The sequence below is a fragment of the Prionailurus viverrinus genome, chromosome B1 (genome assembly GCF_022837055.1).
Source record: "Prionailurus viverrinus isolate Anna chromosome B1, UM_Priviv_1.0, whole genome shotgun sequence".
In the NCBI taxonomy this organism is placed as follows: Eukaryota; Metazoa; Chordata; class Mammalia; order Carnivora; family Felidae; genus Prionailurus; species Prionailurus viverrinus.
Window position 1 is genome coordinate 51,603,129 of NC_062564.1, and position 26,430 is coordinate 51,629,558.

Below are 26,430 nucleotides of genomic sequence, written 5' to 3' on the forward strand. Positions count from 1 at the left end.
TATAATGGTAAAGGCATATAATGGTAAGAATGAGCATCCATGTTCTGTTCCTGATCTTAGGGAAAAAGCACCCAGTCTTTTACCATTACATATGATGTTAGCTACAGGGTTTTGTAGAGGTCTTTCATCAGATTAAGGAAGTTCCCTTCTATTTCTAATGTGCTGAGTGTTTTCATTATGAAAGAGTGTTGAATTTTGTCAAATGCTTTTCCTGTGTCTATTAAATGATTTGTTTTTGTCCTTTATTTTATTAATATAGTGCATTACATTGATTGATAGATATTAAAGCAAACATGCATTCCTGGGATAAATCCCACTTGTCATGGTGTATAATCTTTTTGTGTATTCTTTGATGTGTTTTTCTAGCATGTTGTTGAGGACTTTTTGTGTTTATATGTATAAAGAATTATGGCCTGTAATTTACTTTACTTACAATATCTCTTTTTTAAATGTTTAAGTTTTAATTAATTTTAATTCAGTAAGTTAACATACAGTATTAGTTGCAAGCATACAATACAGTAATTCCAGAATTCTATATATTACTCTGTGTTCATCAAGATGAGTGTACTCTTAATCCCCATCACCTGTTTCACCCATCTCCCCCATCCACCTCCCCTCTGGTAACCATCTGTTTGTTCTTTATAGTGAAGAGTCTATTTAGGGCTTATTTCTTATTTTTCCTTTGTTTCTTAAATTCCTCATATGAATGAAATCATAATGGTATTTGTTTTTCTGTGACTTGTTTATTTTGCCTAGCATTATACTCTCAGATCCATTCATGTTGTTGCAAATGGCAAGATTTCAAAATGTTTTACTTATTTTTGACGGGGCGGGGGGGTGGGCAGAGAAAGAGGAGACAGAGGATCCCAAGAGGATCTGAAGCAGGCTCTGGGCTTACAGCAGTGAGCCCAATGCAGGGCTAGAACTCACAACCTGTGAGGTCATGACTGGAGTCGAAGACTGATGGTCAACTGACTGAGCCACCAGGTGTACCAAGATTTCAGTCTTTTTATGGCTAAATAATATTCCATTGTGTACCTATACCACATCTTCCTTAACCATTCATCTATTGATGGACACTTGGGCTGCTTCCATAATTTGGCTATTGTAAATAATGCTGCACTAAACATAGGGGTAAATATATCCTTTCGAATTAGTGTTTTGTGTTCTACCCAGTAGTGTGATTACTGGATCATAAGGTGGTTCTATTTTTCCTTTTTTGAGGAAACCCAATACTGTTTTCCATAGTGGCTGCACCAATTTGCACTCTTACCAACAGTGTACAAGGGTTCCTTTTTCTCCACATCCTCATTAACAATTGTTCCTTATGTTTTTGATTTTAGCCATTCTGACAGGTGTGAGGTGATATCTCATTGTGGTCCTGATTTGAATTTCTCTGGTGATGAGTGATGTTGAGCATCTTTTCATATGTCTGCTGACCACTGGATGTCTTTGGAGAAATGTCTGTTCATGTCTTCTGCCCATTTTTAATCAAATCATTTAGGGGTTTTTTTTGGTGTTGAGTTGTATAAGCTTTTTATATATATTTTGGATACTAACCCTTTATCAGGTATGTCATTTGCAAATATCTTCTCCCATTCAGTAGGTTGTCTTTTAGTTCTGTTGATAAGTTCATTTACTGTGCAGAACCTTTTTATTTTGCTATAGTCCCAATAGTTTGTTTTTGCTTTTATTTCCTTTGCCTTGGGAGACGTATCTGGAAAAATGTTGTTATATATAGCCTATGTCTGAGGTATTACTGCCTGTACTCTCTTCTAGAATTTTCATGTTTCAGGTATCACATTTAAGTCCTTAATCCATTTTTAGTTTGTTTTTGTATGGTGTAAGAATGTGGTCCAGTTTCATTGTTTTGCATAGAGTTGTTCAGTTTTCCCAACACCATCTGTTGAAGAGACTGTGTTTTTCCCATTGCATATTCTTGCCTCCTTTGTTGAAGATTAATTGACCGCATAATCACGGTTTTATTTGTGAGCTTTCTGTCCTGTTTCATTGATGTGTCTATTTTTGTGGCAGTATCATACTGTTTTGATTATTACAGCTTTGTAGTATAACTTGAAATCTGGAATTGTGATACCTCCAGTTTTGTTTTTCTTTTTCAAGATTATTTTAGCTATTCAAGTTCTTTTGCAGTTCCATGTAAATTTTTGTATTGTTTGTTCTAGTTCTGTGAAAAATGCTGTTCATATTTAGATACAGATTGCATTATATCTGTGGATTGCTTTGGATAACATGGATGTTTTAACAATATTTGTTCTTCCAATCCATGAGCATGGAATGTCTTTCCTTTTCTTTGGGTCATCTGTAATTTCTTTCATCAATGTTTTATAGTTTTCAGAGTACAGGTCTTTCACCCCCTTTGTTAAGTTTATTTCTAGGTATCTTATTATTTTGCTGAATTTGTAAATTGAATTGTTTTCTTAATTTCTGTTTCTGCTGCTTCATTATATGGATATTTAAGTGCCACGAATTTCTGTACATTGATTTTATATACTGCAACTTTACTGAGTTCATTTATCAGTTCCATTAGATTTTTTGGTGGAGTGTTTATGGTTTTCTGTACATAGTATCATGTCATCTGCAAATAATGAGAGTTTCACTTCTTCTTTACCAGTGTGTATGCCTTTTATTTCCTTTTCCTTTTCCTTCTGGCTAGGACTTCTATATTGAATAAAAGTTGTGAGAGTGGACATCCTTGTGTTGCTCCTGACCTTAGGGGAAAAGCTCTGTTTTCCCCCATTGAGTATGATGTTAGCTGTGGGTTTTTCATATATGGTCTTTGTTACATTGAAGAATGCTCCCTCCAAACCCACTCTGTTGAGGATTTTTATCATGAATTGATGTACTTTGTCAAATGCTTTTTATTTATCTATTGAAATTATTATATGGTTTTTATCCTTTCTCTTGTTGATGTCATGTATCACATTGGTTTGCAAATATTGAACTGCCCTTGTATCCCAGTAATAAATTTCATTTGATTGTGGTGAATAATTTTTTAATTGTATTGTTGGATTCAGTTTTCTAATATTTTGTTGAAGATTTTTGCATACATGTTCATCAGAGTTATTGGCCTATAGTTCTCTTGTTTTATAGTGTCTTTATCTGGTTTTGAAATTAGGGTGATGCTGGCCTCACAGAATGCATACAGAGGTTTTCCTTCCTCTTCTAGGTTTTGGAATAGTTAGAACAGAATAGATATTAACTCTTCTTTAAATGTTTGGTAGAATTTGCTTGTGAAGCCCTCTGGTCTTGGAGTTTTGTCTGTTGGGAATTTTTTTTATTACATATTCAATTCCATTGCTGATAATTGGTCTATTCAATTTTTCTATATCTTCCTGACTCAGTTTTGGGAGGATATATGTTTCTAGGAATTTATCCATTTCTTCTAGGTTGTCCAATTTGTTGGGATATACTTTTTCATGATATTCTTTTATAATCCTTTGTATTACTGTGGTGTTGGCTGTTATTTTTCTTTTTTCCCATTTATGATTTTGTTTATTTGAATCTCCTCTCTCTCTTTTGATGAGTCCAGCTAAAAGTTTATCAATTTTGCTCATCTTTAAAGAATCATCTCTTGGTTTCAATGATCTGTTTTATTGGTTTTTTTAGTTTCTATTTCATTTATTTCTTCTCCAATCTTTATTATTTCCTTCCTTATGCTTGTTTTGGGTTTTGTTTTTTATTCTTTTCTAGCTCTCTTAGGTGTAAGGTTAGGTTGTTTATTTGAAAATTTTCTTGCTTCTTGAGGTAGACCTGTATTGCTATAAACTTTCCTCTTAGAACTGCTTTTGCTGCATTCCAAAGATTTTGGATCTTTCTGTTTTCATTTTCATTAGCCTCCATGTAAATTTTAATTTCCTTTTTGATTTCTTGGTTGACCTATTCATTTTTTAGTAGCATGTTATTTAACCTTCATGTATTTGTGCTCTTTCCATACTTTTTTCTGTTTTTGCTATCTTTTCTAGTTTTGGCATCAGAGTAACACTGGCCTAATAGAATGAATTAGAAAGATTCTAAATTTTGGAAGAATTTGTGAATAATTAATCTGGATTTTAAAAAATGTTTGACGGAATTTACCAGTGAAGCCATCTGGGCCTGCTCTTTTCTTTGTGGGAATTTTTAAGATTTCTCTTTCAATCTTTTACTTGTGATAGGTCTTTTCAGATTATGTGTGTCTTCTTGTGTAAGTTTCGGTAGTTTGTGTCTTTCTAGTAATTTCTCAATTTCATCTAAGTTATCTAATTTTTTGGAATATTGTTGTTTATAGGATTCTTTTATATTTCTTTCTATTCCTATAAGGATAATAGTGATGTCTTATCTTTCCTTTTTGATTTTAAAATTTGAGTCTTCTCCCATTTTTCTTGGTTAATCTTGCTAAAGTCCTGTCATTTTTGTTGATCTTTTCAAAGAATGGCTTTCCCTATTTTTTTCCATTCTCTGTTTCATTCATTTTCATCTGCTATTTATTATTTCTTTTTCTTTTCTTTCTCTGGTTTTAGTTTGCTCCACTTTTCACAGTTTCTTAAGGGAAAAAGTTAGACAACCGATTTGAGATCTTACTTCATTATTAATATACATAGTATTTACAGCTATAAATTTCCCTGTAAGTACGCCTTAGTTTCATCTCATATGTCTGTCTTAGAGAGCGTTTCTTGTAGAAACTATAGGGAAAACTGTGTATTCTGCTTTTATTGGGTGGAGTATTCAATAAATGGTTGTGAGATCTAATTGGTTTATAGTGTTGCTAAAGTCTTCTATATCTTCATCAATCTTCTATTTGTTCTAGCTACTATTTAATATGAGATATTTAATTCTTCAACTTATATTGTTAAATTGTTCTAATTTTTTTCCTTTTAATTCTGTTATTTTCACTTCAAGTATTTTGTCTTCATTTTTGAAAGATAGTTGCTAAATATAAGACTCTTGGTTAGCAATTTTTTCTGCCACTTTTAACATATTATCCCACTGTCTTCTGACCTGTGTTGTTTTTGACAATAAGTTATTAAATTTGGTGAGTTTTCCTTGTGTGTAATGAGTTATTTTTCTCTTGCTGCTTTCAAGGCTTTCTCTCTGCCTTTGACTTTCAGTGTTTTAACTGTGATGCGTCTGGGTGTGGCTGGTAATTTTAAACTATTAATTTTTTGAATACTTTTTCTTTTTCTTTTTCTCTGTCCTTTCCTTATTTATTTATTTTTTTTTTTCAACGTTTATTTATTTTTGGGAGAGAGACAGAGCATGAACAGGGGAAGGGCAGAGAAAGAGGGAGACACAGAATCAGAAACAGGCTCCAGGCTCTGAGCCATCAGCCCAGAGCCCGCCGGGCTCGAACTCACAGACCGCGAGATCGTGACCTGGCTGAAGTCGGATGCTTAACCGACTGCGCCACCCAGGCGCCCCTCTCTGTCCTTTCCTTCTGATACTGGTGCCCTTAATGGAATTTCACATTTCTCTGAGACCCTGTTTATTTTCCTTCATTATTTCTTTCTGTTTTTTTGGATTTTATACTCTCTATCAACCTATTTTGAAGTTATCTATTATTTCTTCTGCCAGCTCAAATCTACTGTTGAGCCCTTCTAGTGAATTTCCCATTTTGGTTGTTTTACTTTTCAACTCTAAAATTTCCATTTGATTCTTTTAAAACATTTCTATTTTGTTATTGATATGTTGTATTTGCTGTTATATTGTGTTAACGCCTTCCTTAATTATTTAGACATGATTTCTTTTGGCTTTTTGGACATATTTATAATAGCTACTTTGAAATATTTGTCAGATAAGCCTGACATCTGGGCCCTCTCACAGGTAGCTTCTATTGCTTGTTTTGTTTTTGTGTATGTATAATACTTGCTTATTTCTTTGCATGTCTGACAATTTTTTTGTTGAAAATTGGCCATTTTAGACAATATGTTATAGCAACTTTAGGTACTGATCCCAGGGCTTACTGTTGTTTGCTTGTCTGCTTGTTTCTTATTGACTTGGTTGGACTACTTCAGTGAAGTCTGTTTCCCCCATAGTGTAAAGCCTCTGATGTCCCTGCTCAAAAGGTGTGGACTTAACCATGAGCATAGTCTGCCTGGGGCCTCTGTTAGTATCACACTCAGCTATTAGCCTCCATGAACTGCTAACTGGTTACTCTATTGTTTTTTGACAACACTCTAGGGCATAAAATGTTCCACAGTCTCATTCAACAAAAGTAGATCCCTTTTGCAGAGGTGGAATGTTGCTAGTGTTTGAACTGCTCTGACTCCAAGAAGGCTCTTCCTTGCTGTTTCTTTTTCTGGTTCTGTCAAACTTCTGGTCTGTACCCTGGTTCACTTGTTGCTATGAGTACCATGTAATTATAGCCTCCTTAATTGTTTACAGCCAAGATATCCATTGTTTTAAATGATGTTCTTAGGCAAGAACTTCCCTAAATTCTGTTCCAAATAAGTCAGTCCTATCAGACAGAACTGTTCTTAACACCTGCCCCTCTCTGGACAGAACCTCTGTGCCACACTGTAAAGTAGTGAGGGGTGGTGACAGTGGCTTTCTTCTCCAAGAGTGACACCCCTGCTCTATAAGCAGGATTCTGGATGGGGATAGTAGTCTCTGGTTCCTTGGCTTCCCCCTCCCAGAATGGAAAATTTGCCCTACAAATGATCTGGGGTGGGTTCCAGTGTTCTCAGCCTACTGCACCTGGAGTAGAGATTCCACACTGAGTGAGGATTGGGTGGGAGAAGAGACACCAGTCCTCTCAGCACATCTAGCCAGAATAGTTCCTGCAATGTAGGGATCAAGAACTGGAGATGCCAGTGGCCTGCTTTCCCAGTGTGAAACCATAGCCCTAGACTGGGAGCTAAATAGAGAGGGAGCCCCAACTTCTTGGCTGCATATTCTGGAAGTAGAATTCCTGTCATACTGAAGGTGTGAAGGAAATATAAGTAGGTCATGGTTCAAAGGTCACAGACTCTCAGGGTTCTTAGCAAGATTTAGTATATTTCCTTGAGTAACTTTCTCCATTTATGGTATTCCTTTAGGACCATTTTGTGAAAATTTTAAGTAGTTGGATTTTAAAGAATAATTTTTAGTAGTTGCATTGTTGTTTTGCTCAAGGAGAAGGTTTGTCATATTTTTCATGCTACAATTCTGAAAGTCTCAGAGTGATATTTTTTAATGTAAATCAGACTATGTCAGTCCCAAATTCAAAACTTTCTGACGATTTCCAAATATGCTTAGCATATAGTCCAAACTTCTTTCCATCACTGTCTATCCCTGCTCTGCCTGGTGTGAATCAGCTTACACCTCTATTCCAACTCATCCACACTACTCCAACCACATTGTTTTCTTTCCACCCCTTGAACACAGTCAGCTTTTTCCTACATCTTGGTTTTTGAAGACATTTGGCCCTTAGAATGTCCTCCTTCCACCTCCCTGCCTGCCTTGCATCACTGGATACTTCTCCACTCTTCAGTTGTGATATGTCACCTATTAAAGGAAATGTCTGTAACTGTCCTATCTAACTTGGTCCCCTTGTTACTCTTTGGTTAAATATCCTCTTATGGTTATTGTAGTATTGCACTTACTTATTGATCATCACCTTCACTAGACTGTAAACTTTAGTGAAGGCCCATGAGGGCATAAACCATGTTGGGTTTTTTTCACCACTGAATACTCAGAGCCCATCCTGGCACTTAATAGAACAGGTACTCACTAGATATTTGTTGATTAAATGACTAAATAAAAGAAAAAGAAGAGAGAGATGGGAAAAGTGGGAGGAAGGAGTGACAAAGAAAAAGGAAGAAGGAAAGAAGGAAGGAAGGAAGGAAGAAGGAAAGGAGAGGAGACAGTTGAACTGGTCCAGAGTTGGATTTTTGCTGACAAGTAAAATGTAAAGACAGTGGTACAATTGAATTATGGATAAGGATAATAGTGCAATGGGGAAGATTTGCTGTGAGAGACAAACTGACCAAAGGCTCTGAGAAGTAAGAGGATAGTCAGTCTGCCTTAGGTTTCAAGGATCAAGGAAATCTTTCTGGTGTGGAGGTAACATTTGAACAAGATCTTGAGGACCAGCATTAAAGACTAAGCTGAGCTTCTGTGACTAGATTAACTTACAGAATTGTCCAAGATATACAGTAATTGAAAAAGCAGTGTGTAAACACACAACATTTATTCTTTGTTGTAAAGAAAGTCTGGAGATAGGCAGTTTATGGTGGATATGTCCTCTAAAACCCAGATTCTTTCTTTCTCCCTGTACCATTTTCTTGACTATAGGAAACCAGGTATCTGAATTTGTTTGGCTTGTGTGACACAGGGCTCCGAGAACCTCTTCTATGTATTCCTCCCTCCTTCAGCACATAAGCCGATATCTGTGTCAGAAACCCAAGGCTAGTTCTAACTGGGGTTACTTAAGCGTTTTCCTTTTCTATGCCTCAGTTTACCTGAATTAATTTTCAATCTTCATGAGTTCAATATTCAATGATTCATGAGTGGAGTTTCTCAATTAGCTCCAGAATATCTGTCATTATAATGAAAACAAAACGAAACCAAACCACAAAACCTAAGCAGCGCAATCCATATGGATTGAAGCATATGTCATGGTGTGCAGTGGATACTCAGCTGTCCCATCTTCCTTTATGACGAGCCAGCTGTACTGCTCAGTACCAAATCTCTCTCCATTTTGTTTGTTACCTGCAGAATTAAGGTCACCATAAATCTCAGAGGTATTCTTCATTGATTCAGGATTTGAATAGTTGTTGATAAAATGTTAAAGGCCCATTGTTCAATTGGGTTACTTTCCAAACAATTTTTTTCTATGATTCTCAACCTAATGGGGACTTTGCACATACCTCACCCCCACCACCACCCACTGCTGCCCCTGCCTTCAGGAGGCACTTGGCAATATCTGGAGACCATTTTAGTTGTCACGACTGGGAACTGGAGTTGGGATACTACTGGCATCTATCTAGGGATGCTGCAACACACAAGACAAGCCCCACAACAAAGACTTATAGGGTCCCCAATATCCATCGTCCAAAGGTTGAGAAACCCTACTGTAGACTTTCATTCTCTTAAGTGGTCAACAGATTGGTGGTGTGGCTCTTCAAAGTCAGGTAGGTGTTGTCGGTGCTGGAATTCAGAGTCCTCGCTCTTGATATCCAGGCCAGCCCTTGTTCTAAGGAACCCCTCCCCCTGCACCCCAGCCTTTTCTCTCTTTACACTTATCTTTTGGACTGTCCCCAGTAACTGCCTCCAGCCTTCACATTTCCTTCCTCCCAGCCATATGTCTCTGTCCTTGTCCAGTCTCTATTGCTGCTCACAGCACAGTTGTGACCATTTGGCCCCCCAGGAAAATGCACTCTGCTGCCAGGCATCACAAATGACTCGGACTAGGGTTGGCACCTTTCTGGTCGCAGAGATTCCATTACACGCAAAGGAAATAACTCCTTTTGAAACAACATGGTATAATTTTGAGCCCAGACAGCATTTGTGGTTAGGGAGCGAGGAAAGACAGAGTGAGAAGTGGAGTGAAGTAGCCTGGGGAGGTAGCAGAGGTCAAGGGAGAGAGATGAAAGCAGAGAGCCTTCACAGAAGAGTTGGAGATGGGATGGATAGGGAGTGGAGGGAAGTAAGTGGCCATGTCTTCCACCATCTCCTGCCATCCATCATCCTTTCCTGGCGGGGAAATCAGTATTCCTCTCTCTTGTTCTCTCCCCAAACATTCTGAATTTAGGAAAGAAAGAGCAAAACCCTGACAAATGCATCTGCTCCTGCCCGCACACAGATGTCACTGCCTCTTCCCAGCTGCCCAGTGTCGGTGTCACTGGCCTGGGCACTCTGCCACCTCCGCTGGCAGTGCCCACCCTGGGCACAGATGTAGCCAATGAAATGAACTGTTAACTTGCCACTCGATATCATCTGGTTTCCTAAGAAGCAGATTCACAGCAATTTCTTCCAGGAAGAGTATTTTAGACTCAAAACTCCGTTGGTATTTTCCCCCTGACAACTTGTTTGGAAAAATGATTGTGAAAACTTTCATTTTTCCTGTTTAAAATCACCTTCTCACCCATCTCTGTTGCCCTTGTAGGTAGCCGGGCAGAGATGACCATTTCCTCCCTTCAAATGAGGAAACTGAGGCTCAGAGAAAAGAAGGTATTCACTCAGAGTGAAGTGCTAAGAATCAGGATTATTGAGGGACAGCCATACTTAAGCCCTGAAAACACCCCCATGAGCCTCAGTTTCCTAAGTCCTAATTCAACCTCTCACTTGCCACTGAAATCATGAATGTCTCAGATTTCATCCCCTCCAATCACTGGATTGAGTGGCTCTGAACAGACTAAGAAATACCACACAAACCTTTTTGTTAATAATAGATAATATTTGCATAGTGTTTCCTATATGCCAAAACACTTCTAAATACTTTTATATGTTTTTCAATACCCATCAGTCCTCAGTAGGTATTATTGTTATGCCTTGTTTACAGATTGAAGAAACCAAGCTGAAAAAGGTAGAGTGACTTGCCCAACGTCATGCAGGTAAGAGGTGGTAAAGCTAGTATTCACACGCAGACAGTCTGATCTAAATGGAGGCAGATTTAACTACGGGGCCACACAGCTTCTGGACACTGTTCAAGGTGAGGACTCTGGCCTGAGGATCTGATACCTGGGTTTAGGTATCATTCTCAGGCATATGTTTAAACTTTGTGTCCTCCTTGGTAAAAGGGATCTTTAGAAAAACTCTAAAAGCCTCTTACAGAATAAAAATTCATGACTTTACATTTGAAAATGATGTTGAGGCAGAACATCAGCTCTTTATTGGGTGGGAAGCCATTTCCTCGATCCCTGGAAGAGCAATGGGAGATGGAGGAGACTTCTCATTCCTTTCTAGACTGTGGCTCTTCCACCAGGAACATAGAAGGCATCAGTCAATAAACTATTCAGTTAACACACATTTATTAAGCATCTATAGTGTCCCTAGGTATGAGCACATCACCATGATTAAGGTAAGCATTGGTGAATGCCTTCCTGCAGCTTGTATTGGTAGGGAAAGCCAACATTGGACAGGCAATAACAGAGTGGCAAATCTCACTGAAGGGAAGTCCAGTGTTCTATGGCAAATTTAACCAATTCTAGGGTTAAGGAAGACAAACCTGAAAGATGAAGAGTAAGACAAGTTCCCAAGGTAATAACCTGTCTTCCCCCTGACCGTAATTCACACATGGTGTTCTTCAGACCAATGAACTTACTGTGTGCTAACATATTCTAATTCCTATAGCACTCCAGAAAGAAGTCTTTGTGTTTTAAGATATTTGTTTGCAGTCTGCCGTCATGTGTCTGAGCATCGTTAACAATGGGAATTGTTTGCTAGGTTTTTTGGGGTAATAAGCAAATGTGTGGAAAGCAAGAGGACAAAATGATCTACATAACGAAAGGCATGTGGTCACATGGAGAAGAAAAGATGGAGTTGGGGGGCAGAGACTAACTGCTTAATGCTTTCTTTAGAAATAACTGGTTCCCCCACACTTATTCCCCAGGCAATATATATAATACCTGACTATAGGCTTTTTTACAACAACGTTCAACCAACATTTGATTAGAACATATGAAGTGCCAATATTTCCCAAAAAAAGAGACAGACAAGATCCCTGCCCTGATTCAAGAGCTACTCACCATCCACCATTGAAGCTTTTAGTAACCTGAAAAAAAGGGGCTGCCTTGAGGCCAACCTCAGCATACTGTTGCATTCAGAATAAATACAAATCTGACTCCAAAATTTTGAGGTGCATCAGAGGTCTTTACTGGAAATTGTCTTGAAAGGGAGATGAAGAAGAGAGAGCACTATATGCACACATTAAAACTTGCAACAGATCGTCTGGTATCAGCTGTCTCTTCCACAAATACATATTTCACAAAAACTGCTCAAATTAATCTCTCCTCCTCTTCAAGTCCTTGGACTGTTTGGTCTTCCTCCTCATTTCTGCCTCTCCTCTGTTGGCAAACTTCCTTTCCTACCCTCTTCTTCTCCTCCTCCGGTATCTAGAAGCCCTTTCTTATGTATATCACTTTAAATCTTTCATTTTGTTCAAATCTGCTTGTGCACACATCTCCCTGGCCAACATCACAAAAGTCAAATACAACAATTTGAGCTCTCATCAGGCCTCCATGTTTCCCCTTCTTCCTCTCTCTGGCTGGGGGTAATCACTCCCTCATTCTTCAGCCCTTAGTCTCTTGTTCTTTTCATGTCCTCTACAGACTTGATCTGCATTTCATGTAACAGAGTCCACCAGATCTCCCTTGATGATTTCACCAAACCTCTTCCCTTGGCTATAGTTTCTCTGGATAGTTGGTAGGGACAGTATGAATCTCATTTGTCCATATTCTGCTGAAGTTTTCCACTTATCTTTATCATCATCTCCTAAAGTTCAATAGACCTGAAATTATGCACACTGTCCTACTCACAAAAAGTATTCCACCTTCACTGGACCTATTTCTGCCACTGGCACCAGCCTCATCATCCTTTTCCAGGCCTGGAAACTTAAAGCTTATGTTCTTCACCTGGGTCCATGACTAGGCCTCAGTCACATGGATGACCTTATAGAGAGTTGTAAAGCTCCTTGAAATTGTACACGATCAAAAAACTGACGATCAAGTGTTGGGACTGGGAGGAAATACTTGCAACATGTACGTCAAACAGAAGACTTTTATCCAAAATATATAATGAATTCTTGCAACCAAATTAGCCAGTTTAAAAATGGGAAAAGATTTAACAGACAGTTGACAAAAGAAGATTTACAAATAATCAATAGGCACATGAAAAGATGTTCAACTTGCTTAGTCATAAGGGAAGTACAAATTAAAACCACACTGAGATACTACTATGCATCTTCCAGACAGTTACAATTTAAGACCAGCAGTACTGAGTGTTGACAAGGGTGTAGAGCAACTGGAATTCTCAACAAATATGATGGAATTGTAAAATGGTACAACCCACTAAAAAAACAGTTGGTAATTTCTTAAATTGTTTAACATATACCTACCTTATGATCCAGCCATTCAAATCCTATGTATTTATCCAAGAGAAATAAAAGCACATGTTCACACAGACTTTCCATATGAATGTTTAGTAATATTCGTAATAGCAAATGCTAGAAACAACCCAAATTTTATCAACCAAATTTATCATCAACTATTGAGCAGATAAAATGTTGTGGTATATCCATATAATGCAATAAAAAAGATTGATGCACACAGCAAGATGGATAAATCTCAAAATCATTATGCTGAGTGACAAAAGACAGGCAAAAAAATGTACGTACCATGTGATTCTATTTATGTAAAATTCTAGAAAATGCGACCATCTGAAGTGACAGAAAGCAGATCATTGGTTGCCTGGGGCCTAGAGGTTAAGGGGAAAGAGGATTTTGGAGAGGCATAAGGCAACTTTTGGAAGAGATGGAAATGATCAGTACACTTAACCCTTGAATAACATGGGTTTGAACTATGCAGGTCCACTTATATGAGGATTTTGTACAGTATAGAATTGTAAATGTATTTTGTCTTCCTTATAATTTTTTAATAACATTTTCCTTTCTTTAGCCTATTTTTATGGTGAGAATACAATATATAATACATATAATGTGTGTTAATCAACTGTTTATGTTATCGATAAATCTTCCAACATTAGACTACTTAGTAGTTAAGTTTTGGAAGAGTCAAAGTTATACACAGATTTTCAACTGCTTGGTACATCTAACCCCTGTATTGTTCAGGAATCAACTGTATTTTGGTTGAGATGATAGCTTCACAGGTGAATGCATATGTTATAATTCACCACAATATACACTTCAGATATGTGCAGCTGTTATATTACATTAAACCTTAATAGATGTGTAAGAAAATTTGAGTGTTGGATGTCAGTGATTCTTCTGGGTCTAGGTTGAGAAACTGCTTTCAATATGCTGTGAGAACTTATTTAGAAATATGGCCTTGAAGGTTGATTGGGTGGTTCAGTTGGTTGAGCATCCAACTTCAACTCAGGTCATGATCTCACGGTTCATGGGTTTGAGCCTTGCATAGGGCTCTGTGCTGACAGTGCAGAGGCTGGAGCCTGCTTTGGATTCTGTGCCTCCCTCTCTCTCTGCCCCTTACCGGCTCACACTCTGTCTCTCTCTCTCTCAAAATTAAATAAATATTAAAAAAATTTTTAAGAAGTATGGCCTTGATTTTCTTGTTTTAAAATGGACATCATGGCGGTTCCCAAGGGATGTTGGAGTCATAGAATGAAAGAATGGGAAGAGCTTTTGAAATGAATTTTTTTTTTCATTTTACAAATGAAAAACCTGAAACCCAAAGAGAGCAGTGACTTGGCCAAGGTCAACCAATCACTTCATGGCAAAGTCAGGATTTTGAACTTTGATGACCTGATTCCGTGACTGGTCTGCAAGCCCCAGGAGGACACTGTGGCTCCAGGAAGATCAGCTGTGGTCTTGAGCTAAGGGGCCACACAGTTGGTGCTCAGCACCGAGAGCCTCACAGTGAATGCAAGTCACAGCCCTCCTCCCCAGGTGCTTGAACCACTGCCTGCCACCTTGCAGTAACTGGGACTAAGAGTCATGAAGTTGACCATGTGCTATGCAGAGTCTGCAATGAGCAGGAAGGACCATGGCCTGGACCCACACTTCTTAGACCATCTGTGGGAGAAGAACAAGGGCTTTTTTTTTTACATTTTAAATTGCTAACTTATTGCAAACGAATATTGTCATAAAACATAATAAAATTGAATTACTGGAAAAATGAACTAAAAAACAAACATATAAAATGCAAGCCCAAACTTTCATTATTAAATTCCACCCACACAAAGTCACTCTGTTAAATTATAAAGGCTTCTAAGCATTTACTCCCCATTTCTGTGCTTATCTCTTCATGGACCAGGAAAAGTAGTTTGCAGACCAGCAAGGGTCCATGTTTCACCTTTGAAAGGAATTTTTCTAAAGGAGCCAAACTTTAATCACCAAGAAATAGAGGGGCCCAGGCTGCGAAGCCTAGGGTTTTTGAAGTATAAGAAGATCACATCAGAATGTGGACAGGATTGGAAGGAAGCCTTCGGTGTGACTGATGAGTCATCATTTGAATTGAGACTGTACAGACTCATGTATTATTCATTGTCTTGAGCAATAAAAACTCACAAAATTCCTAAGTGCCCCTAGGCCCCAGAATAGCTTAATTAGGCACTATTGCTCTGCAATGCAAAGTGCCTGTTTAATTCTGAGTTCTGCATTTTTACATCAGAACAGGCCCAATAAGAGGCATTTTCTATCTTTGGTTCTTGGCTCATTTCTCTCTGCTTGCGTGTGTGAATGGGCTGCCCCTCCCTGCGGAGCAACTTTCCAAAGCACTGTCCCCAGATCACCCAGGGGCTCAGATGCTGTGTGAGCAGCTGCTGGCACAGATGTGGAGAGCAGAGCCAGACCTCAGTGTGACCCACCCCAGGGGAGCTGGCAGGCCTGGGCTCCTTTGTCCTGAGTTGGCCTTGGGAATAGTAGTGGGCAGTGGACCTGCGCTATTGGGTCAGGTCCAGAATCACACTGGCCAAGGTTTAGGGCTTATCCCCAAGAACATAAGCATCTAAGCCTCACATTCCTTGCCTATAAAATGGGAAGAATTGTCACATGGACTGCGTAAGGCCAATACCAGGGTATAATGATGCAGATGAAGTAATGCACAAAGCCTGGCACACAGTTGACACTCAGTAGAACCAAACCCCCATCATAGGGCAAGCTGAATGACAAGATCTCAGACTGGAGTGGGTCCTTACTGAGTTCCCTCTCCTCCCCTCACTCCATCCCTGGCCTGGACTTGGGTCCCCTTGAAGTTCTTTATATCAACCCCAACAAGCAGTTATTCAACTTGAATGCCACAAATGACAGGGAACTCACCACTTACAGGCAGCTCTTGTCAGCTTTACACAGCTTTGAACAAAGTCCCATGCTGAACTACATCAGCCTCCCTGTAGCTCTTTAGCACAAGCACTGGGTGCAGCTCCTTGGGGACTTTGCAGCTCCTACAGGGGCAGCTCCCAGTAGCGCATGTGGACAGTGTGTGTGTGCCTGAAGACGATGCTTCTGGCTTCACAGAGTCTTGACCTCACTAAGTTGCACATCCCACATCTCCTGTTTATAGTTTTACAATCTGAACTATTCTGTCACTCACCTGGGAACAAATCCCCATGTGAGATAGCCTCCCAAAGTGAGACCCATACCTATCCTGCTCTTCTGGGATTCTCTTTCTAGACCCCAAAAGTGAACTTCATACGCATTCTTCCCGAGCCCTGGAATGTGCAACGCCTGACTTAGTGCCCTCGGCTTCCTTGTTTTTCTGTTCCTGACCCCACTACCAACCCTCCCTTAAATCCTGGGACCTCCTTGTCCTTGTCTTCCTTCTTATTGACTCCCAATTAGCAGGCATCATCCACACTCAGAAGACACACTCATGACTAAAGTCCTAAGCTACTATCTTCCCTTTCACAAAGAACTATTTGGTCATGAAGCCATAATGTGTGATGGAGTACCTACTGTGTCCTCAATTCAGGGACAGGACAGCCACAGTCTCAGAGCTGCAGGAGACCAGTGAGGAGGACATGCACAAGGAAAGGTGCCTGGCCAGGGATGGTGGAGCCAAAGCCAAGCAATGAGGATATCTTCAAGGAAAGGTGATAATCAGAGCCTGGAGGGGGCAACAGGCTGTCCATGCAGCAGGATGAGTGATGTGGGAAGTCGGAGTCCAAGTGAAGTGTCCCTGTGAAGGGGGGCTGGCAATGAAGAACATTCTACAAAATAACTGGACTGCAATCTTCAGAAGTATCAAGGTCATGAAAATCAAGGAAAAAACGGAGGTATTGTCCCAGACTGAATACAACTAAATAGAAGTGACAACCTAAGGCAGCACATCATTCTGAACGGGTCTTTTTGCTTTGAAAGATCTTATTGAACCAATTGGTGAAACGTCAACGAGGTCTGAAGATTACAATGATAGCAATGTGTCGATGCCAATCCCCTGGTGCTGATAGTTGTGTTGTACTTATAGAGGCACATGTCCTTGTTTGTGGAAACACACTTATCTCAAATGTGATCAGGAAGGAAAAGGTTTTGTTATATAACTGTACTTCCTATGTTTTTGTAAGTTTATAACTGCTTGAAAATATTTTAAAACAGAGAATTTTAGAAACAGTGCTGAATTCCAGATTACCTGATCCTACTCTTTATTTATGATGTGGATACTAAGTTGCAGAGAGGTTAAGTGACTTGATCAAGGTCATACAGTTAGCTGGTATTGGAGCTGGGACCCAAACCTTCCTTTTAAATCTTACTGTTAGGTCTAGTCCAAGCCCCTCACTTTATAGGTTAAGAAACTGAGGTCCAGGGTCACAAAGAGGTTTGCTCCAAAATAAGCTGAACAAATTTCAGGTGCCAGTTAATTGGAAAAAAATTGGAGAGCTCCTTAGGTCTCTAAAATTAAATTCTGAGTGCTTGCCTCCTCTGTGCATGTGCACAGAAAGTTCTAGATATTGGCCCTAAGGCTTTCCTCTTAGAAGGAAAGTACTCTGTTACTCAGGATATTAATTTGTTGGCAGGCAAAGTGGTCGTAGTTTACAACAGCTGATTTTCCTGCAGGGGTCTCTTGGGTTTGTGGGGTTTTCCACCCTTTCAGCCACTGGCAGCCTGGGATCTTGTCCTTCCACAAGCCAGTAATCAGACAACCAGCCACAATTCTGAACAGGCAGGAAGATATCCAAAGACTCTCCAAGGAGTGCACAGACCTGTGGAGAAAGAAGGTGATATTTGTCCAATGGAGGTGAGTACCAGGGGTGGAATATTATGGGCTGAATTGCGTGCCCTCAAGTTCATATGTTGAAAGGCCTCAGAATGTGACTATATTTGGATATAGAGCCTTTAAAGAGGAAATTAAGGTCAAATGAAGTCACTAGGGTGGGCCCCAGTCTAATATAACTGGTGTCTTTATAAAAGAAATGAAGACATGAACACACACAGAGGAAAGACCAGGTGAGGACACAGGGAGAAGGTGGCTGTCTACAAGCCAAGGAGAGAGGCCTCAGGAGAAACCAACTCTGTGGACACCTTGATCTCAGACTTCGAACCTCCATAAATTTCTGTTGTTTAAGCTTCCCAGTCTCAGGTACTTTGTTACAATAGCATATTAATACAGCAGAGGCAAGGAATGCTAGAGAATCAGCTTTTCTACAGATCACAGGCCCTTTGTACAGATCCTCTCTGTCCACATTGTGATGTTACATTTTCCCAACAGCCTCATCTCAGGGACGGTCTCTCCATTTGGATGCTAATCAAGAAAAACAGGGAACAGATGTTCAGTCTGGAGTCAGAAGTCCCAGCACATCCACTCAGGAGCTGTGTGATCTTGGGCAAGTCATTTAACCTTACTGAGCCTTAAGTTCCTTATATAAAAATAAGATTCATAATTCCTATTTTTAATCTTTTATAGAATTGTCGAGAAGATCAAGGGTAGAAACTATAAAACAGATTATAAATGTGAAGGATTATTATGAATAATAACATGATCATATTCATAATAAATATTTATTTGTTGAGCTTCAGTTTCAGTTAGAAAATGCAAACATAATATCCTCCAGAATTTGCAATCCAGGAGAAAATATGAGATTACATACTTAATGCTATGTAGATAGCACATAATGGAATACAGTTCACAGACCTGAAGTCAAGTGTTCAAAGAAAGCAAAATCATGGACTAGTGTGTATTTGGTACTGTGTATTCATTCATCAAACATTTAATGGGAGGCTTTGTGTGCCAGTGCTGTTCTAGCCACAGGGATAGAAACTTGAATAAGACGTACACCCTCAGAAAGCCTACATTCTAGTAGGGTGGACAGATGCAATAAACAGATGTTATCAAAAATTACAGGATGTGACGGCACAGTGAAGGAAAGGAAAGAAGGTAGAGAGGAGTGGGGAGGAGGATGGGGTTCCTTCACAGCAGTTATTAGGGAGGACCTCACTGAGAGCTCAGACCCAGAGGAGGTGAGGGACAGAGCCAGGCTACTACATGGGAAAAGAGTGTCATTGATGCTGCTAGGTATCTTTACAAGATAGAGCTTCACAGAGTTTGCAGAATGATTGGAGTCCTATTATGTTGTTGGAGAGGGCTTTGGAGGTGGGACAACCCAGCCAACAAAGATTCTCTGGGATTGGCCAGGATGGGGATGCAATTCCTAGATATTGCCACCAGGTGGTAGGATGGCTTCAGACAAAAGGTCTACCAGGTGTCAAGGAAGAAAGTTCTTTCTCCAAATGAGTGCTTGGACAGGCCCCAAGGTATCCCAGAAGCAAGAGAGCCACAGATACAGCTTTAAAGGGTGAAAGGGAATAAGAGCTTTATTGCCTCACATATAGTTGGAGTTTTCTGGGAGTCATTGGATTCTCCCACTCTCCCAATGGCTACCATGAAGCTCTGGGCCCAGAGCAGTCATAGCTAACACATTTTTGAGACAGCCTGGCCCCATGAGGTTTTGCTCAATACTGGGAGCTGGTGAGTGGCTTCCCTCACTCTATGGCTGGGTCATTTGGGGGCCTTCCTGTCCCTATGCCATAGAGATAGGAATCTCAGTCTAAGCTTACCCAGTGCTAATCTATGAAGCCTGGGGTTTCTCCTCCTGAGATCCAATGCTGGAAGCAGAAGCCCTCATCTGGCAGCAGAGTCTAACCCTGCAGCCTGAGCCTGCTCACATTGCTCTAGTGTTAGACTTGGATCTGCAGGAAAAACAGGTCATGCCCTACTGTTCCCTCCACACAGCTGTCCTGGTCATACATTCATTCAAATTATGGGGTGGCTGGGTGGCTCAGTCAGTTAAGCGTCTGACTCTTGATTTCAGCTCAGGTCATGATTCCAGGGTCATGGGATCAAACCCTAGCAGGCTCTGGCACTGAGCATGGAGCCTGTGTGGGTCTCTCTCTCTCTCTCTCTCTCTCTCTCTCTCTCATAGAATAATAATAATAACAACAACAACAAACATATTTTATGAAACATCAACATGGGCCAGACAGTGTGCTGGGGACCTTGGGGCCCATGAGACAGTCATTAAACAGACCATTGATGGTCCCTGAGTGGGTACAACAAAGTACAACCTGGGGGCTGAATCCAATTCACTGCTTGTTTCTATAAATAAAGTTTTATTGAAAGACAGCCTTGTCCATTTGTTTACAAATTGTCCATAGCTGCTTTGTGCTATAAAGGCAGAGTTGAATAGCTGTAACAGAGAGCACATGGCCAACAAATCTGAAAGTATTTACTATCGGGCTCTTAAGAGAACATGTTTGCTGATTGCTGGTCTGGAGGAAGAGACAGGGAAGTAAACAGATGATTGCATCACTATAACAGTGCTATGATTGAGGTGAGCAGGTAAGAGATGAAGCCAGGCAGGAGCGTGGAGGAGGGTCCAGGGGTGGTTATATCATTTAGGGTCTCAAAAATTCCCTGAAGCAGCCATGGGGAGCCATTGAAAGTCTTGAGCAGGAGTGACATGATCACCTCCTGAAACTAGTGCATGGAAAGTGGAGGAAGACAGCAGCAGAGCAAGGGGGCCCAGTGAGAGACTGTTGTGATGGTCCAGAAGGGAGAAGAGAAGAACCTGAATGGATCAGTAGCTGTGGACATGGAGAAGGCAATGCTGGAAAGATCTTGAAGGCTGGGTAACAACATCTCATTGGGAAAGAGGGAAAACGAGGGTGAGGCCTGAGTCAATGTCTAGCTTTCATCCCAGCACTCTGAGGTCACACAGGAGCTCACCAAGCCCTGCCAAATTCAACAGTGTATGTGACCGTGTGGATAATCAAAAGAAGCCCCTCATTCAAAGATGGGGAAATGAAGTCTACAGTCAGACCTCCAGCTGGTTAGTGGTTATGTTAGAAATGCCAAGCAGGGGCATCCTGAAGTCAGTGTCAGTGCTCTGCTCTCCCTTTCTGGTTGCTTCTCTCCACCTGATGGAGTACTCAGTATCTTCCAAGAGTCTCCTAACCAGTGACAAAAGCATAGGCCTGTCAGGATGCCCTATGGGTGGGACCAGGGTTTGTGTGAACTCAAGGAGTCTTGAAAACCCAGCACATTCCAGTTTAAGTCATGTGATAAAAGGGAGAGAAAGCAGAGAAGAAGTAGCCTGTTTCCCCCAGAGTGCCCACAGTGACACAGTGGAGATAACAGGTGGACTCTGTTATCCACAAGACTTCCACAAGTATGAGGGGCTTCTGAAGCCTCAGGTTTTCTTTAAAATTCAGGTGATTTTTGCATTCTGTTCCATAATATATCTTTTGTGTTTTAACATAGAATAAAATTTTAAATTACTTGTTAAAAAACATGTTTCAGAAGAATGTTCAGATTTATTGTGTAGCTCTAGGTATCCCTGGCTTAACCATGTAAAGGAGGCTCATTTTGAAAAAAGACTGGATCCAGGGTGTGACAATGAGAATGTGGCTGCAGCCCTGACGAACAAGGTCCCAGAAGAGAGAGGGCCCAGCTCTTTGGGGGCCTTCCTGTCCCTATGCCATAGAGGTAGGAATCTCACTCTAAGCTGGGTGATACAACAGCAAGATGGGTGATCAGGCTCAAAGCTTCATGACAGCAGGTACACACTCCTTCACCCCTGGATCCCTTGAAACCCCTGATACAGAGCCTTTACACATTGCAACACACCTCAGATCAGTGAGGAAAAAGATAGAATTCTCAGGGCCATGAAGCAGCTGAAGCATGGCCAGGCATTCCTTTCCTCTGTGATTTCTCTAAACTGCAATTTTATTGCCTACAAGATGAAAGTAGTGACCCCACCCTGTTTAACTGTCAACCTACTTGCAATGAGGTAGAGCAAAAGCAAGCACCTGATAAACTACAAGGTATTTTAGATATGCAAAGGATCATCATTATCCCATAGAGATTCACTCTAGTAAAATCCTAACATAAAGCCATAAGTGGAGGCTGAGAAACCCAAGCTCCTAAAATGCAAGACTGAGATGTTGTGAAGTCAATGAATGCTTGGGTGCACCTCAGATCCATGGCACTGTGCGGTCTGTTTCAGCCCAGGCTCTGGTTTGACACCACTGGTGGCAGATATCTGCTCTGGCTTAAACATCAACAATGGTTTGGGGTCCTGGGACTTTTGGTGGGAACCTCAAGACAGATGCAGATTCCAGGACTCCTAATTCATACCATTTTGTTAGCCCTTTTGGAGAAAGCGGAAGTGTAGGAACCCATCCTCTGCCTCCTCATTTTGTAAATCAGGATTACCTGTGGCTTGCCCATGCAGCTCTTCCTTCTCCTCTCAGCCTGTCCCTCCATGAGAATAGTTGATGTTGACTTTGTTATATCCAAATTCCTGTTACCCTAGGCTATGTTTTCTTGGGCTCTTAGTGCATTAACCTATTCTGAAGAAGCAACTTTCCATTAAATACCTGTGTCTACTACATGGTTTACTTCCCAGAGGACATGATATGTTTATATTTATTGTGTGTGTGTGTATGTGTGTGTGTTTGTGTGTGTGTGTGTCTGTGTGTGCTTGCATTCATGTGTACACATAGGTACACACAGGTGCACATATTTGCATGGGAGTGTAGGGAAAGCTTGAGGGAAGGGTATTTTCTCAGTTATCCTGTCTTCTTTGACATTCAGTTGGCTCTCAATGAATCAGCTACTTCCACTAAGAGTTTTTCCTACCCCATCAGCCCAAATGGACCCCGCCTCCCTCCAGGACTGCTTGGAAATTCCCTACTGCTGTCACCTTCCCTTATTATCTTCTTATTTCAGAGAAGGTTAAGAAGGCCCTGAAAGTGATGGGCTTTGAGAACCTAATCTAATCTCCCCTTCCTTCTAGGAGGGCAGTGGAAGGATATCCTTTAAAAGCAGTCTGTGCTCAACAAGCAGTAAAGGTCATGCTTCATAACTCAAGGTCAAAAAGCACAGGAAGCAATTCTGCACACAAGACTTCTTACTGATCTCTTTCTTATTTGCTTTCTTTCCTCATAAGACAATGACTTTGTGAGACAAAAATACCTTTGTCATTAAAATGCACTCATTCATCCGTCCATTCATTCATACCTTCATTGTGTTATTGGATCTAACTAGTGTTGAGTGCCTTTCTCTGTGCTGGGAAACCAAGTGACAGGATGTCCATGATTACCATCTTGGGGGAACTCAATGTCTGGTGGGAGAGGCAGAATTACTGGCAGCATCACAAGTCAATGGATGCAGTAATAGAAGCACCAAATCTAAGGCATGAACTAAGGGCAATGTGTCCCAGGACTGAGGCTAAGGTCTCCTGTGATTGTGCTTGCCTTGCTTGTTCAAGACTCAGGAACTTCACAGAGGGCCTTCACTTCCTAATCCTGGTAATGCCGACCAAGGCACAAACAAGAGGGGCTGAAGAGAACTGCCAAGAATGATTGCAGTGTCTCTTCATCCTGCACTGGCCCAGAGGCTCTCAGTGACTAGATAGAAGACCCTACCCCATCCTTTCAGGAAGCAAACAAACAGTTGCATATTGCTTTGTCCTGGTCAAGTCCCCAACTATCCTCACTATAAAGCATTCCAGATTCCCTTTTCATTCAATGTGTTTGTTTGATAGGTACCAACAAATAACTTCCAGGAGCAGAACCTTTGCAAAATCCCTGCTTTCAAATGTTCTTACCCAGAGGGACAGTTAAATGACAGAACCATTGCACTGGGTAATTGGGTAATGGAGCAACCAAGTGGTGGAGCACTGGAGAAAATGGCTGGAGGTTACCGGGAAAAAAGGGTCGTTCTCCTGCCTTGCCTCAGTAAGCCTTAATGTAAGTTGTGCAAAACGGAGTATCTTCTTGTGTTAGAAGAAAATGTATTAGAAACTCCTGAAGAAGCTCCCTAGTATGAAGGCTAGGGACTATTTAATTTAAACCAGAGACCTCATTTCTAACTTACTAATGCCCTAAAGTTGGAACTTTTGAGAAATCCCTTTCTTTGAAAGAGTGAAATCATGAGACTGTTAATAATGGCAAAGCCAGTGATGGCTGGAGGGGCTCCAGGGAACATCTTCCTACTATAATCTACCAAATATTGGCTTGAAAAAGCAAAGCTGTTTTCCCACTTTACAAGAACTGAATCCAGGAAGCTAGCAAACAAGGGCCTTTTGGATCCCATGCCTTTCATCTGCAAATTTTGTGCTTTTCTTTTTCTTCTATGTGAGCTATTTTTCAGGGAGAAAACACATTCCTTAGGCACAGTCTCAAGTTGAAAATCTTCAAGAACTTCTGCCCAAATGAATGGAAAAATCAAGTAAAGCCTCTCCATTTTGATAATGTTTGTACTTTGTGGTAAGAGTAGCCTAAAAGTGTAAAAATGAGGTCATTTTTCGTGCCTAATCATGAAATTTCACACAATTACCAAGAAAAGGAACATGTTGCACTGATAAGGAGAATTAGGTCTCTTCAACATTGTGACTCTATTGGTTTTGGTCCACTGCAAAAGAGGGGTCCAGGAACCTGTTTTGATGAACCCTTGGATAGTGATTAATGTAATAAAGATATTTGTTGAACACAGATTATATGTACTCTTAAATACCATGTGTGCTATAAAATCTCTTTGAAAGTTCCATATGACCCTACTATTGATCTCCATTTGACAGATGAGGAAAATAAGACACATAGGTCTCATAAAATGTCCAAGGGCACACAGGAGCAAGTTGAACTTGATGCTCCTAGGCCATACCCATGAGGTTGCTGAGAACCACCTAGGAAAATGCAAGCCCTACAGAGCTGGCCAGTCTTTGGTTCAGAATTGCATGTGGTCTCCCACCTTAGGGAACGGGGCTCTAAGAACTCCTTCTGCCCTTGTTTCATGGTCTTTGTTCCTGTGGCATCCCCTCAGCCTCCAGATCCTCCAACTGAGATGCACACATTGAAAAAAACATTAATATGTATCACTGCATCATGCAGAAAAGAAACCAACAATTATTTTTTAAAAAGGATCTAAGAGAGAGACAAGTGCTAATTATAATCCCTTTCACTCTAAATGTTCACCCCTGCCTACACTGCCCATTTTATTTGTCCTTCAGATCCTCCATTTTGTCTTTCACCCATTTAACAGATGTCTGCTGAGCAAGCTTCCACAGGCTAGGTGTTGGGGAATTAGTGAGAAAAAAGCAGCAGCCATTACTCTGTGCAGCTTGTATGGGTGTGGGGGAGAGAGTCATCTTAAAATGGTTGCAGCTGCGATCAATGTGATGCTGGAGAGAGAACCGATGACAGGGAGGAGAAAAGATGAGGATCTGCCCTGTAGGATATCCTGGAAGCCTTCCTGCGTGAGTGACATTGAAACTGAGATAGAAGGGAATGAGTCAGAGAACACTGAAGGAAAGAGCAATGTGCACAAAAGGCTCAGCAAGAGGGAACATGATCAACATGGCGAGTCCTGGAGTCTGAAAGAGGTCAGATGGCCATGGAGAAAGAACTTAAGGATGTGCATGGTTCTGGCCAGGCTTGACAGCTGGGCAGAGGCAGAGCAGCAGGACCAAGAAGGCATAGTCAGTTTTGCTCTCCTCTTATGAGCCAGAGGAAGCCACTGATGGGGTTAAGCAGAGGGTGATGTGATGGAATTTTTATTTCGGGGGAGGCCAGTATGGCTATAGCAGGAGGGGGTGGTGTCAGGAGTAGAGTATGGTAGATGCCTGTGGGTTAGCCAGGTGCTGTGATGTGGACTGAGGAGAGGCTGATAGCTTGGAGGGGTGTCAGTGGCATATGGGGAAGTGGGAGGAGAACACTCTAGGTGAGGGAGTGAGGTTGATAGGCTCAGGAGATATTCTGGAAGCCAAATTGATGGGACTTGATGATGGGCTGGACAAGGGTTGAGGGGCAAGGAAGTAATCTAGAGTTCGGGATAGAGAAGGATGCAATTCTGTGATACAGGGAAGAAAGAGAGTGAGCTAGACTGCCTCTGACTTTCCTTGAGAGAGACAGAATGCACACCTAATCTGGTGCAAATTTACCTGGCCAGCCTGCTTCCCCATTGGCAAGCACAGCCAGCTGTTAGCAGACTCTAATGCCTTTCTATTTTGAGTGACTTCAGGAGGGTTTTAGAGAAACAAGTGTACGCATCCAGAAAAGGCCCTGGCCACTGCTGAGGTGTTTACTGACTAGATTCCATCCATGGGTCCTCAATCTATTTCCATGATGTTTAGCATCTTCTTGCTCCCTGCCAACACACCACCCACAACCAGGTACATGCAATAAAGTAATATATGCAACATAAAGGCAGATACTAGGAGCAGGGAAGCTTACATTTTTGGAAAATTCCTGGACTCTTATCAAATTCTTTTGAAATCTATCAAAAATCCCATGCCTCCACGTTCTCTCAGGGTTGAAAGGAAAGACAA

The 26,430-nt window shown here is 41.0% G+C and overlaps 1 protein-coding gene across 5 annotated transcripts in view; it reads left to right on the plus strand.

Annotated features, from left to right (window-relative positions):
• The window catches only part of PRSS55 (serine protease 55), a 42,633-nt gene extending 30,926 nt beyond the window's left edge, over window positions 1-11,707 (plus strand). Inside the window, exons 7-8 of one of the 5 annotated variants that reach the window (XR_007151367.1) lie at window positions 10,478-10,627; window positions 11,528-11,707. The gene's annotated coding sequence lies outside the window, so the exon portion shown is untranslated. Of the gene's footprint in view, window positions 1-10,477; window positions 10,796-11,361; window positions 11,480-11,527 lie in introns of those variants that run through there. The other 4 variants (XR_007151369.1, XR_007151368.1, XR_007151370.1 and 1 more) reach the window with 4 other exon arrangements.
• Window positions 11,708-26,430: the final 14,723 nt, after the last annotated feature.